Below are 20168 nucleotides of genomic sequence, written 5' to 3' on the forward strand. Positions count from 1 at the left end.
AGTTATTTGCAATTCTATAATATTTTTCTCTATAATTTATTTTTCTAAAAATTAATTATTTTGAAATTGGAGCTCCCCTTTCTAGATCTGTTTAAATTGTAGAAGAAAATTGAGGAATTAGGATAGGAAAGGGCCGATAACGACCAAAATATATGTAATTACTGTCGAGAATTTTTATTGAAGGTCTTTACTTTTTCTCTACTACCTTATCAATGGCAGATCAAAGGTTTCTAGGAAATAGATAATTGTTTGTTGAATATGGTTTTGTAGAGGAAGTGAATGGAGGAGGAGACACACTTTGTGTGTGAGGTGTGGCTTTCACCATTCCCTCTTCAGCAAAGTCGTTGCTTTGGTTGTAGATCTCCCGTCACTCGCAAGAGAAAATATAATCTTTCTCTTCATTTTTTAATCTCTTCTACAAAGTTATTTTTGTAGTTGTTATTATTGATATCTAGCCTTTAATATTGATATTGTTGTGGGTGTTTTTGTCTCTGTTGTCTACTGTTATGTAAATTGTAAATTATAAATTTTAATAGCCGGAGAGCCACTAAAATTCTTAGTCAAAACTTATGACATACTTATGCATCTGTCTTTCAAATGGCCTATTTCTTGTTCTATAGATGATTTGTTGTCAGGTCAAATCTAGGATGCTTAAAAATATATGGCCTTTCAATTGAATGTCTTTTATTTTACTACGAATTGTAATTGACTTTGTAAATTTTTAATTTTAAGGCGCCCTTCTGTAGGCTACGATGCTTCTTCTGATTTCGGCTAGTTCTTTGTCACATTTCTTTCTAACCACTTATTTGAGGTAATGCTCTTTCGTCAACATTATTGTGAATAACTGCATCTTGAAGACTTATAGTATGAAGTGATAGAAGTTAAAAAATAAAGCTAATACTTGGGTAGCAGAACATTGTTTAGTGGTCCGATGCAATTTATATTAAAAATTGTTTCCTCTACCGGGTTCTTGTTTGAAGATTTTTCCTGCTGTCAGCTTTTTGTATCATGAGAAAGTTGTGAATATTGAATCTGTTGTCCTTTTGGGTTACTCTTAAGAAAATGTAGTAGAAGACACATGGTTTGTAAAATCAGTTTTCCATTCTATTTAAATAATTATAGTTGATCAGGCCATTCTTGATTCTTGCTACTAATTTTCTTTATGAGTTTGTTTAGAGGTATTGAAGTATTATTAATGTTCGTATTGGATATGAGTTCACAGGGTATGATAATATGAAGATAAAGCTTGACAAAGATAATTTATCACTTTGAAATACTTTGCTTGGTTTCGTATAATTTTGTTGCATGTATAGTAGTTATCCTACTCAATTCTGATTAAGGGTGTTTTTTTTTTTTTTTGGTTTATTCTCCTGTTGTATTATCTATATATAAAAAGAGCATTAGGATCTTTGATTTTGTATACATGGCTAAATTTAATTTTAATTGATTTTGCCAAGCTTAAATTGACAAATGTACATAATGAAGCTTGGAAAACAGTGACAAGATATATGAGCAATAAAAAACAATCTCATATCAATGTCAAAATGTAACTTCTTTAAGCTTTTGTGTTGCTGCAATGTTGGGATGTTTATGTTGGTTGTTATGTTGCTTTTGATAACTATAGGACATCTAGTGCTCTAAATTTGTCTTTATTTTGATCCAAACACCCAATTTTGTTGTTAAAAATGGTTACAGGAAGAGCAGACTTAGTTGTTGTTCTTCTGAAGATATTGCATTCTTGAAAGTCTGTGAAATAGGGGAAATTGATGTAAAAGGGAGGGGGTTGTTTTTACTCGTTGTATGGATAGTTGGGTGCCCTGGTTTATTGTTTTTTAGATGTGTTTGGTGTGTGCCCTCCTTATTTGGCTTATAGTTGCTGCTGGTTGCCGCTTCTGGTTTGGTTTCAGTGTTAGATCTGATAGTGGCAGATCAACAGCTCTTGTTCAGGGTTCTACCTGCTTGCAGCCTGTTTTGTGCTTGTTGTGTTTTTGTTTGGTTTTGGGTTGGCTGCTGTCTGTATTGGCTTCAGGGTGCTGCTGTGTTGTGGCCTGCGGTCTAACATGAGTATTATTGTATAGCTGGATTCTCCGTGGGTTTTGAACTTTTCTCATGTTGATTGTGGCCTTGATCTATATAATTTATAGTTTAGTTCTATTGTATTTCTATTATTTTATTCTATTTTATGTGTAGGTGCATGGGGAGCTAAATGGAGCTGAAGTATAGTAACTAGCTAGTCATCTAACAAATGGCGCATATATGTTGGCGACTCTTATTCAAGTTCAAGTTTGTGAAGATTTGGAAATTCTGGCTTATATATATGTTGAAAATTTGTATTTTGGAGGATTAAATTAATTATATAACTTTTATTTATTATTAGTAGGGTGTCATACAAAAAACAAGCAACTAATATTTTATAATGTACGTATTTAGCATTATAATTATTTTATATAAATTTAATGATATTTTGTTTCTTAGTATATTTAGATTTGTACTGACTATTTATACATATATTATATTACCGTACCATTCAAAATAAAAAAAATAAAAAAATAAAAAAAAGATCAAATGATCAATCCGTTGCAGTAGATACGTACTCCATATATCATTTGTATTAATTAGCTTCATCCGTTGCAATAGGTGTCAATTTCATCATAATTAGTAGTTAGTAATCTATTACAACAGATAATTTATACCGTGGCATCAGGTGTAGAGCTAACGCAACGGATTATAGCTACCGTGGTATTAAGTGTTGTATACTGTTGCAATAGACCTACTGCAACGCCAGTAAATGCCACGTTACATGGTCGTTGCATTAGGCCTAATGCCACGGAATTTGACGCCTAATGCAACGGAGTTGGGGGTCGCAATAGGTAAAAAATGTAGTAGTGAGTGAGCTTGCCTGCTGATAGCTAATAAGCTCTACTTTGTGTTCAGGCTGGGAGCAAAAAATCTCTGATTTGCCCCCTAAGTGAGCTTGTCTGCTGATAGCAGATAAGCTCTAATTTATATTTAGGGTGGGAGCAAACAATCTCCGATTTTCCCTCTGAGTGAGCTTGTCTGCTGATAACAGATAAGCTCTACTTTGTATTCAGGCTGGGAGCAAAAATCTCCAATTTTCCCCCTAAGTGAGCTTGCCTGCTGATAGCAGATAAGCTCTACTATGTGGACTAGTGCTCTGATATGGAATAGGCGGGGACTTTGACCAGTCAATGGGCATGTGTCCTTAATCTGTACTGCGAAATTTGAAGCGTCGCTGTTTCTGGGCCGTTGACTAAAGAATCTAATCAACCGCCATTTTTTTATGGCTATTTATTGCTTTAACTATCATTGTTCATATAGACTTTGCTCTTTAGAAATCCCAAAAACTTTTAAGTCTGCGATACGTTGATCGCTTCTTTCGGTTTGGTTGTCGCCCATTATTTGCTAGCTTCACAAGGGATTAAGTTCTTCTTGTCTTCTGTAATTCTTCTTGCGTGCCATCGTATTTGTCGGTTGAATATTTGAAGGTATTTCAAACCCTAACTTTAAATTTTGCATGCTTTTGATTTATGCGATTTTAGTGTAATTGGCATTTGTAAATGTTTGATAGTAGTTTGGAGGAGGAACAACCTACCCTTAGTACTGTTAGGCGTCGCCTTATTAGGCAGTCTTTGGGTAAAGATATCGGTAGAGCCCAAGGTACAACCTCGTCTCTTTTTGATAACATTGACGATCCATTTCAGCCGTTATCCGCTGAAGAACAAAGGCAAGCCTTTTATCGTCATAAGATTATTGTTGATTGTGAGGATCTTTGTATCCTGATAATCCTGAATTGCCTGCTGATATTGAGGTGCTTGACGTCGAGCCAGTTAGCATCGGGTATCACTTGCGTAGTTTTGTAGATAAGCCAAAACTTGATTAATACGGTTCCAACATTGGTCATATAGGGATCAGAACCGCAACAATGTCGAGAGTTAAACAGACCAGTTACCACCAGTTATCCTGAACCATCTCCCGATAAAGTTGAACCTAGCTGAAGGCCCGGTACAGCATATGTAGTAAGTTCTGATAAGTCAGAATCTGAAGATCATGAGGTAAGTCAAAATGACGACAAGGGGTCTAAATCTCCTGTTCATGTATCAGCTTTCAACTCTGTTCTCGGCAACGAGGGAGATGGTGATGAGGAAGTAAATCAAGAGAAAGGCAGGAGTGTTGGGAAGGAGGAAGATATTGTGGATTTGATGGCGCAGATTACTAAAGAAAAAAGCCTAGATGAAGGCTATAACTCCGAAGAGGACGACACAGAGCACCGACAACCTCTGGTACTACCAGCCGATAGCAAAGTGGCTAAGGCAAAAATTAGCAAAGTCTAGCATAAGCTGGCCTTGGAAAAGGACTACTGCCGGCATGCAAAGCGCTTTTATCGGCTGCCTGAGGGGTATGAGCCGACCCTTCCTCCTCTTGAGTCTTCTATGCTGGATTGCCCAACTGGGCACATTGCAATTTACGCTAAGCACCTCGATTTCGGCCTCCGTTTTCCCCTTCATCCATTCATAGCCAAAATCTTGAGGGCTTGGAACGTTTGCCTTGTGCAGCTCACTCCTCCCACTATTCGGGCAGTAGTGGCCTTGGTTTGGGTTATGTTGTATAAAAACTTCCCTTTAACCCTTAACCTATTCAGGAAGCTGCTATGGATAAAACGGGATGACCAATCTGAGGGGTGGTGGTCGATCTACACAGCTCCTTACAAATATACTGTTCACCCTAAACTATCCAGCTGTAAAGGCTGGCAGGACAAGTTTTTCTTTATGCGTATTCCTGACAAATTTCCGATTAGGAGAACATTTTATCGTCAACATTCTCAATTTGATACTATCGCCGATAGAGGCTTTGGTGCACAAGAGCGCAAGGCTTTTAATTATTTTGACATTGAGGAAATTGATTTGGGTGATGACCGCATTCAAATAGTCCCAAGGGTGTGGGTGCCGAACGTGAAATACATTATCGACAACTCCCCTTTCTCTCATGTCGGTTTATGCACGACCGACAGTTATGGTACTCTTCTTATGTTTTAGTGTCATTCTTGTTTTCATTATTCCCGATTTTCGGATTTACAAGCATTAGCTCTTTTTTTTAACATAATTTATCTAATCGGTATCGTATGCCTTTTTCAGGGGTTGAGAAGTTGGACAAGAAAGTTCTTGGTATATCTGTCGATGGCAAGAGGGTGCTGAAGCGTTGTCCGAAATCTCCCATGCCCAGCTACGATACCCTTGCCACTTACTGCAGTCGATCCTTTGTACGAAAGCCTAAGAGGAAAGCTGAAGAGATGGCTGATGAGAATGCCAGAAAGAGCACCAGACACCTTGTGTCTTTTGCTAACAGGCGTGGTGGAAAGGGTGGAGTTGTTAGTTTGAGGAAGGAAGACGAGTAGCTCGCTAAGAGGGCATCGAGTAGCAACAAAAGCAGCAGGCCCCACATCATAAGGATCAAGATCCCCAATAACAGACCCAGCCACAACAGCAAAAGCGATCTGACCCTCCTATCCAACCATCAAAGAAGACTATGCCGGAAGGAATCACAGTGGAAGAGATTAAAGACTCTCCACCTCTCAATCAGCCTACAACAATAGATCACTCCGAGCCACAAGCTAAGGCTCATACCGGCTCTAATGTGAGCGCACCCGGCATTGTATACTGGGCAAATTAGTGGATAGAGCGGCCATCCAGTAAGATTCCTGACGAGGTCGCAAATAGATTCGCCATTCCTGACGGCAGTTCTTGAGATCGATGGCAGCCAGAGCTGGATGTATGTCGGAATGAATCCATCTTTACCAACGACCCACTTCGAGGGGGTAACTTAGGATATCAGTTGCTTCATAATCTGGCTACTCCTGTTGATAGGCCCGCTAGCCTTGTCGGCCCAGTTGCTGCACAACATATGCATGATTTAATGAAGGAATCATATCAAACTAACATGGTTACATTTCTAGCTAAACTTTACGGCATGTTTTTTACTTTAATTCTTTCTAACACGCTTCGTTATTGCGTTGATCACATAGGTTGTTGCCTCCGGTACCGAGCTTGTTGAGATGTACCGGTATTATCAAGAGCAACACTACCAGGCTGCACTGGACCCGCAAACCACGGAAGCGGCTCTAAAGAACGCACAGAAGGCTCTTGACGGCGTTATTGCGGCAAAAAAGAAGGATGATGAGGAGCTGAAAGCTCTTAGGGAAAAAGCCGACAAGTTCAAAACTGCCGAAGAAGAGATTATAGATTTCCATCAACAATTGGAGGTGAAGGCCAAGGTTGTTGATCGGCTGCCAGTGGTACAAAAGGAGCTTGATGATGCTAAGGGTGTTGCCGGCCTTTTAAAGGAGAAAATCCAGAAAATGGAAGCCGACAAGCCTGGCATCCGGTAGAAAGTTGTTAGTCGGTACTTGAGGTCTGCTGATTTCATAGAAAGACTTTAGAACCGTGATGACGGTGGGTGGACTGCAGCTCAACGGTGTGTTGTTCAGGTTACCGGCTAGACGGAACCTGACTGGGTTAAGGTCGAGGCAGCCTTCAACAACAAAGCTCATGAGAATGCTACCGGTTTTGAGCAACAACAATTTGCTAATTAGGATCTCTTTAATGCCGATCCAAGTGGAGATGACGCTTTGGTGGACCCCTAGCCTTCTGAACTTTCTAGTACCTGAGGGAACGCAAGAACCCCAAGCTTGAAGGGGCGGGCATTCATCACCGATATCATCTTGCGGCTCATGTTTACTTGGGCCTTATCAGCATTGATGTTTTGCTTTTGAATTTTTGTTTAACCATAAAACTCTTTACCTTTCACTTATGCCGTTTATTGGCATGTACCCTTTTTTGTGGTGATGCCTGTCGAATGTATATTGCTACTTTGATTATCAATTTGCTACTTTGATCACGCTTACTCTTATAATTACCTACGTCTTAAAAATGATTCTTATATGACAAGACGTTTTGTATGTGATCATAATTTTTTATATAAAAAGAACGTTTTGTATTTGATCATGTACACTATCTGCTCCCCCCTTAGTGAGTGTACGTGCATAGCTGGTGCATTCACTAAACAATGAATACGTTAATATTTGCATTTCCATTTCCGTTTTCATCTTTCAAACTTATATATCATACGCATTTCAATTTCCATTTTCATCTTTTTAAATAGCTTTTTATTTGAAATTTTTATGGTGATTGTTTTGTAATCCGTTCTAGCTTTTTTAGATTACTATATCTACCGTAAATAGGCCTTCTGTCGACTTGCCATTTTATATGAATTGTATGATGTCGGTTCAAACTATTACACTGGCCATTTGAGTAGTAACTGTTTGGCACCTACTCAAACACCTCTTTTGGCTATCTTTTACCATGGTTATGCCTCATGCCGACATATACCACGTTCTGATTTGGCTGGTATTATACTTTAAACCTATAGCCTCACGAAAAGTAGGTGTTCACAATTGATCAGACTGTGAACTTACTACTTTTGAGGGATCGGTTTTTAGCTGTCCATCCCATTTGATTGTGTTACCTCAAATGGAGGATTCTTAACAACGTGTTGATATCAGACCAGGTACCCTTCATATTATTATCGATACTATATGAGAAAGATAATTAAAAAAACTTGCATGATACATCACATTACCGGAATTATATATGCATTTAAAAAATTTAAACATAAAACTTCTTAAGCACCGTTGCATTCAACACATTCTTCAACGGCTTCCCTTCCATAGTTTCCAGGCGGTATGACCCTTGCCTGACTGTGTCACTGATTTTATATGGTCCTTCCTAGTCTGTCGATAACTTGCCGTCAACATTACCCTTTCTTGTTGCCGCTGTTCTCCGCAGAACCAGATCTCTAGTGGTCATAGGACGGTGACTGACCCTTCTAATGTATGCCCTTGACATTCTGTCTTTATATGCCGTCGATTTAACTGCAGCTTTCTCTCGAAGTTCAGGCAAGAAATCTAACTGTTGCCTTAACAAGAGATCGTTTTGTTCCTCACAATAATGCTGAATTCTGAACGTCGGAAGTCCAACCTCAGCTGGAATCACCGCTTCTATGCCAATACCAAGTTGAAAAGAGATTCACCAGTTGCCTCTCTTGTCGTAGTTCGGTTTGCCCATAAGATCTCTGGGATAAGGTCGGCCCACAACCCCTTTGCATCTTTTATTTTCTTTTTCAATGCTGTCAAGACTTGTTTATTGGCCGCCTCCGCCTATGGCACACTCGTAAACTTCACTTTGTACATGGCCAAAAGGTCTTTTACCAGCTTATAATCAAACTGCGATCCGTGATAAAAAAAAAAAAAAAACCATTGCCATCGACAACCCAAATCTAGTGAAGATATTCTTCCAGATGAACTTTTTTACCTCGGATGCAGATATCTTCGTCATTGGTTCTGCCTCTATCCATTTTGAGAAGTAGTCAATACAAACTACCAAGAACTTTCTACTCCCTGTGGCCAAAGGAAACGGTCCCACGATATCCATCCACCATTGTGCAAACGGGACCGGATTCAATATTGGTGTCAAGTCATTAGGTGGAAGATTAATGACCAGCGCATACTTCTGGCATTTTTCACACCGCTTTACATATTCCAAAGCGTCCTCGGTCATTGTTGGCCAGTTTTATCCTTGTTTCATAGCCTCCAACAACAAGGCTCTACCACCGATATGATTACCGCAAGTACCCTCATGTATTTATTCAATGAGTCTTGCCGATTCAAAGTCCGTTATACATCTCTGAAGAGGCAGTGTGAAACCCCTTTTATACAACTGTCCCTGGTGTATAACAAACCATACACTATCTCGCCTTAGCTTTTGCGACTCAGCCTTATCAGTCGGTAAGGTACCATACAATATGTACCCCAGAATTTTGTCATACCACTGACTGTTGTTATTAACACAATGAACCTATTCTGAGTCTTCATCAATACTTTTTTGTTTCAATATATCGACCATAACTGTTCTCTCTAGGTCATTAAAACTGGAGCTGGCCAATCTCGCTAGAGCATTAGCCTGTGAGTTTTGTGCTCTTAGAACCAAGGTAATTTCAAAGTGTTCCAACTATGCCGATAACTGCTTGAGCTTCTCAAGGTATTTACCATTGCCGGTATTCACCAGTAAATTAACTTGATACCAACTGTGAATCCGTTATCTGAATTAACCGCTTGGCCTTTGCCGCTAAAGACAACTGGACCCCTACTATCGCCACCTCATACTCTGCTTCTTTATTTGAAGCTTTAAATTTGAACTTCAATGCATACTCAAACACATCCCCCTGTGGTGACGATATCATTATCCCGGCCCCTGATCCAATCACAGTTACAGATCCATCCACCGACACTTGCCATGTTCCCACTTGCTCTTCCTCGTCATTGTAAGAGGCTTCTACAATGAACTCCGATAATGCCTGCGCCTTAATTTACACTCTGGGCTTGTAGATTAATTCATATTCCGACAACTCAATTGCCCATTTTAACAATCGGCCTTAAGTATCCATCTTCTGCAATGATTTTTCTAACGGTTGATTAGTCAATACCTGTATCACATAAGCATCGAAATATGGTCTGAGTTTCCTTGTTGTTATAGCAACAACATATGCCATTTTCTCAATTTACTGGATATATGCGTTATGCCGCAGTTAGAACATGGCTGACAAAGTAGATCGGCATTTGTTGTTTCTTTCTTTCTACCAATAATACCGCTGCCATTGTCTTCGGAGAAGCCAATATATACAGCTGTAACTATTCCCCACGCTCTGGCTTGCTACTATCGGCAACGACCTTCCAGAGCTTCAATCTAGTCCTTTCCCTATTCAAAAGTTTTGTTTTGCCGTAGGACCACAAAAAATGGAAGTGCCTTATCTGCGGACTTGCTAATGAACCGTGTTAAGGCCGCCATTCGGCCTGTGAGCCTTTGAATGTCGCGTATTGTTTTCGGTTGCTTCATATTAAGTATTGCATTAACCTTATCTGGATTTGCATCAATTCCTCGCTCATTAACCATGAACCCAAGGAACTTGCCTGACCTTAACCCAAACACACATTTTTTAGGTTTCAACTTCATCTGGTATCGTCGAAGGGTATCAAAGGTTTCCCTTAGACCAGCAATGTGATCTATTTCCAACCGACTTTTCACAATCGTATCATCCACATACACCTCTACATTTCGCCCTTTTTGCTTTTCAAAGATCTCATCGACCAGCTTCTGGTAAGTCGCACCGTCGTTTTTTAAAACCAAACGCCATAGCCTTATAGCAATAGACTCCTGCGTCCATTATAAACGCAGCTTTGGCCCTGTCCGATTCGTGTAAGCTAACCTGATGATATCTTGAAATAGCATCCAGGAAGTTGAGCACTGCATGCCGGATGTCAAATCTACCAGCCTATCTATCCGTGGTAACGGGTAATAGTCCTTAGGGCACGCCTTATTCAAATCTATAAAGTCGACGTACATTCACCACTTTCCTGTCGGCTTTCTCACCATAACCACATTCACCAACCATTCTGGGTATGTGCAAGGCTCAATGAACCCTGCCGCCAAGAGCTTATTAACTTCAGCTTATATGGCCTCAATCTTTTTTGTCGAGAAATTCCTCTTCTTTTGCCTTACCGGTCTGAACCTTCTGTCAACATTCAGCTTGTGTACCATAACGTCAGGATTTATTCCCGGCATCTCATACGCCGAGAAAGCAAACACATCTGCGTTTTCTCGCATAAAACTAATCAGATTACATCTCATTTCTGCATCCATGTATGACCCCACTTTCACTGTTCGACCTTGGACTCCCGGCTGGAGCTCGACTTGAACTGTTCCCCCCTGGGTGTCGGTCTGGGCACTGATACCGGCCTTGTGTCAAAGTTTTCCATTGACAGATCATGCACTGATGGCTTTCTTTCCCTTTTCGGACTATTCAAAGCAGGTACTTCTCGGGTGGGTTGTTTCAATGCAGTCACATAACAGGATTTTGCCATTTCTTGCCCTCCATGTACCTTCTCCACATGCCCCGCGTTCGATACATAGGCCATTGTGAGGTGGTATGTCGACACTACAGCTTGTGTATCGTGAATGAGTGGTTTGCCGATAATCGCATTATATGCTGACGGTACATCAATTACTATGAACTCAGCTATTGCGTCCGTTGCTGTCAATCCTTCCCCAAACTGAACTGGTAAGACGATACTGCCCTTTGGCCTTACAGTTGAACCATTAAACCCAATCACGGGACAGGAAACCTGCGTCAAATATTTCCAGCCTATCAACATTGCATTGAATGCCTTCATGAATAGAACATTTGTTGAACTCCCCCAGTCAACCAGAACCTGTTTTATCGCTGCTCCATTTATCATAAGTATTAGTACCAAAGGATCATCATGAGGAAAAACAATTCCCTTTGCGTCTTCTTTAGAGAATGTAACATTGGGAATTTCAGAGGGTCGAGTACGGATTTCAACATCCAACGCATTTACTATATGCCGATGATCTGATAAGCTTTTTCTTGCACAGCTAACCGTCCCTCCATGAACCAGCCCGCGGGTAATCACATCAACCACTATGCTTCTTCTTGATGATGACGGTGGCTGCCTTCCATCTCCCTGTCGGTTTACTCCGACCTGCTGCCTGTCATTTCTGAGTTCTGGTTACCGGGATTCTATCTGACGGGGAGCTATCGATTGTTGACTTCCCCCCGAATGCAAGCGGTATTGAGTTAAATGCCCTTTTCTGATCAACTCTTCTATGTTATCTTTCAACTGCGTGCAATCTTCAGTGTCATGGCCGACATCACGATGAAACATGCAATACTTCTTCATATCTCTGCCCTTTGCCTTCATCAGTGCCGGTCTCACCCAATCTTCTCTATTTTGATTCACTGAGTAGGTGGTGGCCCTTAGCGTATTCAATGGGGTGAAAGTATTGTACCGTGCCGGTGTCTTTGCACCTCTTCCTTCCTGCCAGCCCCCCCTCCTCTTATCGGACCTGGGGCTCTGGGCTTACCACTTCCAGACGCAGTACCGTCACAAAGTGTCGGCATAGCTTTGCTACTTGCTTTCAACAGCTCTTCCCCTTTAATATAATCATGAGCCTTATTAAAGGCCGCTGCTAACGTCGGGAGATTCTTCCGTGTCAGGTACCGCTTGAATTTACAATTGTTTAGGCCATTCATCAACGCCATAACTGCGTTTCTTGTTGTAACTTCGGGATTGTGTTTGCTTCATTATTGAACCTCCTGATATAGTCCCTTAGAGACTCATCCGTTCTTTGCTCAACCGCCATTAGTTTTCCCGAGGTCCTTTGTCGGACACTTTTACTGACATATGGTCCCACAAACATCTCTGACAGCTTCTCAAAGCTATCAATTGTTCCATTTCCCAAATTGGAAAACCAATCTGAAGCCGCCCCAGTCAAGGTAGTTGGGAAAACCTTGCACCATACGGCATCAAAATTTGTGTATAGGATCATATGCCCTTTATAGGAAGTTATGTATATGTTCGGATCACCCCTACCGTCATACCTGCACATCGGCATTTTAATCTTTTCCATCGGCTAATGAAGGATTTCTTGTGTAAACGGTGAGGCCCTTGGTTTCACAACTGCTCGTGCCACACCTTGCCCTGCACTTTGTGAAGTTCTCTGCCTTTGGGTCCTCGAGTTGACAACATGACTAGAGGATTGTGCCTCCATCTCCCGATTGGTCGTATGCGTCCTTATCAGCGACGCCTCTCGGGATGGGCGCCTAGGAGAACCCATCGCATTATTAAACTGGCTGTCAAGATTGACTATCGGCACCTCACCCCCGGTTTGCCCGTTATCGGTTCCTGCCTCTTTTCTTTTTCTGCTCATTGCTTTCATTACCCTGGCTGTCAACTCCAGCTCTTCCGAAGTAAACTCAGTCAAAGGGTCCAATATTGTATCGTTTTGCCGTTCAGGTGTTATCGACATATTAAACTGGTTTCCTTCTAAGGTATGGGTCTCATCTTCTATTTCAACATCTGGGATACCCGTACCAATTCCAATTGCCATATTCAAATTAACAGTTTTCTTGATTCTGTTATCATTTACATGTGTTTCTTTATTTCCAGTCATAATTTTACTATGTTAGGTTCTTAGGAGATAGAAATAATCACTACCCCCTCCTTCCAATGCCAAATTGTTCCGGATGTAACCCGACAACCCGTACCTAGGATCCGTGAAAACCCTACCGTCCAGCTAAAAACCTACAAAGGAAATATGAATTAGCTAACCCTGGGGTGAATCCGGGGATAACCACTCTGATGGTAAAGTCAGAAAGTGTTTAAGAAGAAGAAGAAGAAGAGAAGATATTAAGAGAGAGAGAGAGAGAGAGTGAGAGAGAGAGAGAGAGAGCATTTATTATTACCCTTTGATGAAGAATTGTAACACCCCCAAATCTCCCTCTACGAAAATACTAGTATAGTACGTATTATTATACCATAGAGATAGACTTAAACGTATTACCGTCGCGTGATTACGCAAGGCTACTCAAACTACTAAACTTAATAACAAACTTGCAGCGGAAAACTCAACTCTTCTTTTATTAATACTTATAAAATAGTAATAACCATTCTCATGAGTACTCAAAAATAGAAACAACGACCAACATTTTTCTAGACTAGGTGAAGAATATCCCGCGACCCCCATATGCTCATTTATTGACTCCACCTGAAAATAGTCAACACTGCTTACCATTAATGTAAACAGGGCGAACCAAAACAAATAGGAAATACGGATTAGCAAAATATGCTAAGTACGATAAGTGCAAGATAAGTAAACTAAATTTATTTGCAAACATGCTTTTAAAACCAATCATGAAATTCCAATAATTAATTCAATAACCCAAACCTCATAATTCAAAACCAATTCTCAAAATTCTCGAAACAATTCCAAAAACTCAATAATAATTTGAATAATAATTCAAGTGATAAAAACCAATTCCTTTTTAAAAACCCAATTCCTCTCCTAAGTGTGCACACCTCCCAAACTAGTATCTTTATATTGAAAGGTTATTCTTGAGGAAAGACTAGGTCATACAAAGTCCATACTTTTCAATGAATCTACATAGTGGGATTAATATAATAATCATGCTTGTAAAGCTTTTAATAAATAATTCCATAATTTTAATGAAATTCCTCTTTTGAATAAAATCAAACTTTATAATAGAATAACTCAAAACTCCTTTTGTATTTAATTCAACAAGCTTTTAAAATCAAACTTTTTTAAAAAACTCCTTAAATCAATCCAACATACTTTTAAAAACCAAATTCCTTTAAACATAATAAATAATTTCAAACCATTCAAAACAAGATAGAAATCCATTCTCAAACATATTTATTAAAACATGAATTCTCAAGGTTAATTTATAAATCATAATTCAAACAATTTAATTAAAATCGTCACACAAACATGCTTATTCATTTAACAATTTCGAAGGTATTTAGCCACCTAAACGTACCTTGATTCCGAATCTCAATCAACACTTCGCACTTTCAAAGTTCAATCACAAATACACCTTGCAATTAACATAACCATAAGGTTATCACAACATATTTAGACATAAACCCAAATCTTATGTGCATGGACTATAAAACTCTTTTAAAAATAATACTTTAATATAAAATTATAGCTTTGAAATAAGTATTTATATTTTAGAAAACTAACCATGAAGAAAATAAAGGAATAGGATTAAAGAGAATTGTATTTGCGTTGGAAAGAATAGGCAGAACTTGCAGAGGCTATAACTTCTTCAATATAACTCCGAATCGGGTGATTCTTATGCCTAACCACAAGGATTTTTCGAGAGGAACAATTTTTTGTGAAATAGCAAAACCCCAAAACTGACCAAAAGTGCCCAAAAATTGGATCCAAAGATACACGGGCTGATTTTCTTTTAGAAAAGAGGAGAAGAAAAGTAGGAAAAGGTTAAGGGAAAAGAAGAGTAAGAGAGAAGAAGAGAATTGAGTTTTTGGTGTGAAGAATATGTGAGGTATTAGAGGGTATTTATAGGCTCATGAATGAAAGAATTAAGGTAAGATTTTGTAGGAAGAATTATGGTAAATTTAATTTAAGGAATTACTTGGAAAAGAGAGTTGAAGAATTTAGGAAAGTCTAGTTTATGGTGATTAAGAAATGAAGAAATAAGGTTAGTATGTAGTCATGAAATATTAAATGGTAAATGACTTTTCTTGGGGAATAATTAAGAGTCATTTAAGACAAATAAATTGTATGATCAAATCTTTGTGAGATGGAAAATAGGAATTAAGGAAATAAGGAATTTAAGGAAAATAATTAAAATACAAAACTAACAAAATAATTAACCCAAAATTAACATAGGGTGGCCGAAAATATTGAGCATATCCATGCTCATATTTTCGGACCTCCTCTACTAGTTTTAGGAAAATATTTGCTAGCTTTTAAGGATTAAAAATGATTGTGTAAATAATATATATTTTGTAAAAAATAATTAATTAGAAAATATTAACTTAAAACTAACTTAATTAACTAATAAAAATCAAATTTTCTAAACTTAGAAAATCCAAAAATCTCATTAATTAATTCAGGAATTTCGACCCTTTAATTTATAAATAAGAAATATAATTTTTGTTAATTAAAATATCCGAAAAATATATATATATAATTCGGTTTTATTAAAATAAATGGATAATAAATCTTATCCAAAATAATCATTGAGTTTTGAAAATGTTGTTGGCGCCAAATTCAAATATCATTTTGGCTCCAAAATTCAAATATTAAAATAAATTACTAAAATACCCTTTTTAGAAAATACTAATTAATTAATTAATTGAAAAATACGTCTTAAAAATACAGGGTTTACAAGAATTAACTTGCTTATTTATAGAGGATTCATCTGTCACGTGGTTGCATGCCATGCAAATAACATACATGCCAAGTGTTGGTCGCCTCACGCCACGTGTTATTCGCAGGACGACTTTTACCTATGCCGTTATGAGAGTATACCGATATGGTCATTATGACCTGTTTTTAGGAACCCGAGCGTTCTGTAAAGGGGTGATATCGGCACTAATATACCCTTTATCGGTATCTCCCCATACAACTCCTTTTAGCCACCCAAAAAGTTAGCTAGTATTGATGTTCAGGCCCTTAAATCTTCTCTAAACTCAGCTTTGGCATCCTTCATGTTTTGCACACTGAAGACGCAAATAAAGCATATATGGGTCATTTACAAGTTAGAAGAAGATCAGATTTAAGCAAAACAACCAAATCATATACTTGTAGATGATATTACAGGGGGAAAATTCAGTATTTAATACTTAATCAATACTGGGATCAAAATTTCACAAGCACCACGCCACCACCATATGCATGTAATTTTCAAGACCAACATTAACCTAACTCTAGTAAGATACACTGCTTTACCTATTTTGTTATGAATAATACGAAGTATTTTTTTGGCAATGAATCAGTGTTTGGGCTAGCTGAAATACCTCCATCAGGGTTTGGGAGTATATATTGAATAAGGCATGTAATTCATCCAATAGATGCTAAATTATTAAGCAGACACTACTTGGAAATAATTAGTTTTGTCACTTGTGTGTTAAACTTTCTTTCAGCTTCAATCACATTTTACACTGGCATACATTCGAAACAGCTAACAGTCCTACAAGATATATGATTGGAAACAATATGCAGACAATGAGAAATTAGGAACTAAAAACACCAACAGCAATATTTTGCTAAAGACTATTTTGAAAAAAGGTAAAAGAAATGATCGATAGAACTAAAAAAACAAACGAAGCTAACATAAACTTAAAGCACTCAGCTCATTGCCTTCTAACTCACCTTTGAACAAAGGACGCAAGCCTTCGCGGGGAAAATCTTTTGCCATCTGGATTGATTCCTTCGAGGGTGCAGGTTTTGACTTTATATACTGACGGGATGCATTTTTACTAGCCTTCATTAGCAAAATCTTGTATATTGGAAGATGAGCCAATGCCATCCTGAACTTTATCTTGCACAAGATCTAAAGCAGTCTGAGGAAAACACCCATACACAGTAACAACATTGGCCATAGCTTGTTCAATTTTATCCATAACCTGATTAATATCCTTTAGATATTCCTCCTCTGTTGGAGCAGGTCTGATGGGTTTTGACATAAAGATATGAAGATCCAAAAGGTAAGGGATATCTTCAAGTGTCACAAAAGAGTAAGCTGTACCGGCCCGACCATTCCTGGCAACTCTTCCAACACGGTGCACAAACATTTTAGGATTTGAAGGGAAGTCCCAATTGAGTACATTATCAAGCAAAGGAATATCCATGCCTCTAGACACAAGATCTGTAACAATTAGCAGCTTAGTTTTTCCTTATCGGAACTTTGATATGCTTATTTTGCGCGCTTCTTGATCCATATAACCATAACATATACTGGATTTAATACCCTCTATTAAAAGCAACGATCTCAGGAACTTTGTATGGTGTCTAGTGGAAACAAAGATCAACATTTGCTCCTCAGATCTAATCACGTCCCTAATCAAATACACTAAGGTTGCATTTTTCTCTTCTGGCCTCAAGGTGAAAAAAATGAGCTTACAGTCTGCACTTATGTTCTACTCCACATCTTGGCGTACAAGCTGAGGATCTCGCAGACCAGCCTTAGCAAACTCTGCCAAAGCAGTTGGCATAGTTGCACTAAAAAGCAAAGTTTGCCTGCTCTCACTCAACTGAGACAGAATGATATGCAATTGCTCAGCAAAACCCATGTAAATTAAAGAATCGGCATCATCAAAGACCACAATTTCCACAGTTCAAAGTGTCACGTTCTTCACCTCCGACAAATGATGCATCAGTGTACCCGGTGTAGCAATAATAATGTCAGGATTCAGAGCCAATTCTTTTAATTGATTTTCCATTGAATCCCCACCAACTAAAGACTCATTCAGAGATCTGCATATAAAATTGCCCGAAAAAAAAAAGCAACAACAAGCTCTTAGAAATGCTCTAATGCAAAATTCTGTTTCCACAAACCACACAATTTATTTTGATCCATACATACATACCTGTTTTTTTTTTTTCTTTTTTTTTTAATATAGAAAATCCATACATACATACTTCATTCATAGTTGTCATCAATAATTTACAAAATACTAAAAACATTAATATACTTGTTAAAGATCTCACTCTTTCACAAAATAATTATCTACACCCCACCATTCATAAGATAATCTGTAACACGACACCATTCATAAGATAATCTCTAACACGACATGACAACACAACATGACATCAATATGGCACTATGACCATAACAGGACAACACGACATGACATCAATATGGGACATTGGCACTATCACACTCATCTTGTTATAAGAACTACATTGTTCTTGTCAAGAAAACACCATTATATCACAGATTAATTATAAACAAATAACACCATGCATTCAAATTTTCTACACTAACTTTCACAGATTATGAACAATTACAGCACACACATAAAGCTAGCTACTTCTATATAAAAATAAAAATAAAAAATAAAAAATAAAAACTCAAAATTCATAAATTATATTAAAGCCATAATCAATCAAAAATATAAAAATAACCTGTGAAACGCCCATATTCCTTACAAAACTTCATAGTTTGAATAGGAGACAAAATCAAACCCCTAATCCCATGTTCCTCATGCTTTTTCAATTTCTCCAAGATGGGGATAAGAAACGCTGTCGTTTTACCAGACCCGAAACGCGGCATGGCAACGACATCGGAACCAGCAAGAATTAAAGGGATAGTCTTGCGTTAAATTGGAGTGGGTACTTTAAAACCCTTCCTTTTGGTTCTTTTGAAAACATTAGGGCTAAATTTTAAGGATTCAAACCCCCCAAATTTTGGGTTTTCAGTCATTGATTGTGAGCTGACTACGAAATCAGAGGTCTTACTTCTCGCCACCATTGGAGAGTGGTGAAAAACTGCAGAGAGAGGAGAGAGGGTTTTAGAAAAGGGTTTTGTTGGTGAAGGTGAAGATTCTGGAGTTTATATAGGTTTTGGAATTTGAGTTTGTTGCCGCGCGATCTCCGTTCCTTAGAGCATTAGCATCAGTAAGGAATGTCATTCTGTTAACCTTCCTTTTTACCATGATAAAAGAATTCTTATAAATGCTTAATTTCTTTGAAAAAAAATCATTTTACCACAAGGATTTAAGCTATTCATTTCATTGGAAAGGATTTGTTTCCTAAACCCTTGTGTCATTGCTGACACAATATTGAAATTTAAAATTGACACAATATTGAAATTTAAAATTGACACAATATTGAAATTTAAAAAAAAAAAAAAATCAGAAGTAAAGCAGCGTTAATATAGAGTAGTTTATATTTAAGATTAATTAATGGCATTTATATACTCACCTGTTTTTTACAAATTAACTATTGTATTAGCTTATAGGAGTTTTAAAAATTACTTCTTATAATAATAATAGAACACTATAAAAAATTATAAAAAAAACTCGCACTTTGTACTTTTTTTTATTCATGTCATGATTCAGAAACAATTGAGAATATTTTGTTAGTTATTGCATATAAACAAATAATGATAGTAGACAAACAGTGGCGGATCTAAGGGGTATACAGAGGTACAGTTGTACCTCCATTCTGCAAAAAAAAAATAAAAATAAAATAAAAAGTAAAAAAATAAAAATAAAGAACAGGTAAGAAAAGAGACCGCTTGTATGAAATAGGTGGCTCTTAGGTTCTGTTATGTAGTTAGCCAAAGCAACGAATCAACCCCTCTTAGCCTCTTAGGTGATATTTTAAATTTTTCAACGCCAGATTAGTATTTTTCGATCAAAGAGACATGTTGTTCCTAATAACAGGTCTCTTAGATAATCTCTTTTTTACCTACAAATATATTTAGTTACTCAATAATAGGACTTATTGTCGAAGGATGGGGTGTATCGAACACGCAATTACTAATACATAGTAAAATGATTTATGATTTATTAACTCAAAATTTAGTTAGGAAAAAATTATTGCAATACACATATTATTTTGTAATTTTTTTTATATCGAACTTCATTTCGTGAATCCGCCACTGTAGACAAATATGATGAAATCTCTCTTTATCGCCATTTTCTTAACGTGGCTTAATTGTCATCATGACTCTCTATTTAT

At 37.8% G+C, this 20168-nt stretch overlaps 1 long non-coding RNA gene and 1 pseudogene across 1 annotated transcript; one reads left to right on the plus strand and one right to left on the minus strand.

Moving 5' to 3' along the window:
• Positions 1-731: 731 nt before the first annotated feature.
• LOC110685611 lies at positions 732-2452 on the plus strand. The gene is made up of 2 exons (XR_002504094.1): positions 732-811; positions 2191-2452. It is a non-coding gene; the product is annotated as an uncharacterized LOC110685611 (long non-coding RNA).
• Positions 2453-16656: 14204 nt separating this feature from the next.
• LOC110686267 lies at positions 16657-18043 on the minus strand (annotated as a pseudogene).
• Between the last annotated feature and the right edge of the window lie 2125 nt (positions 18044-20168).

Source organism: Chenopodium quinoa, unplaced genomic scaffold (genome assembly GCF_001683475.1).
Source record: "Chenopodium quinoa cultivar QQ74 unplaced genomic scaffold, ASM168347v1, whole genome shotgun sequence".
Classification (NCBI taxonomy): Eukaryota; Viridiplantae; Streptophyta; class Magnoliopsida; order Caryophyllales; family Amaranthaceae; genus Chenopodium; species Chenopodium quinoa.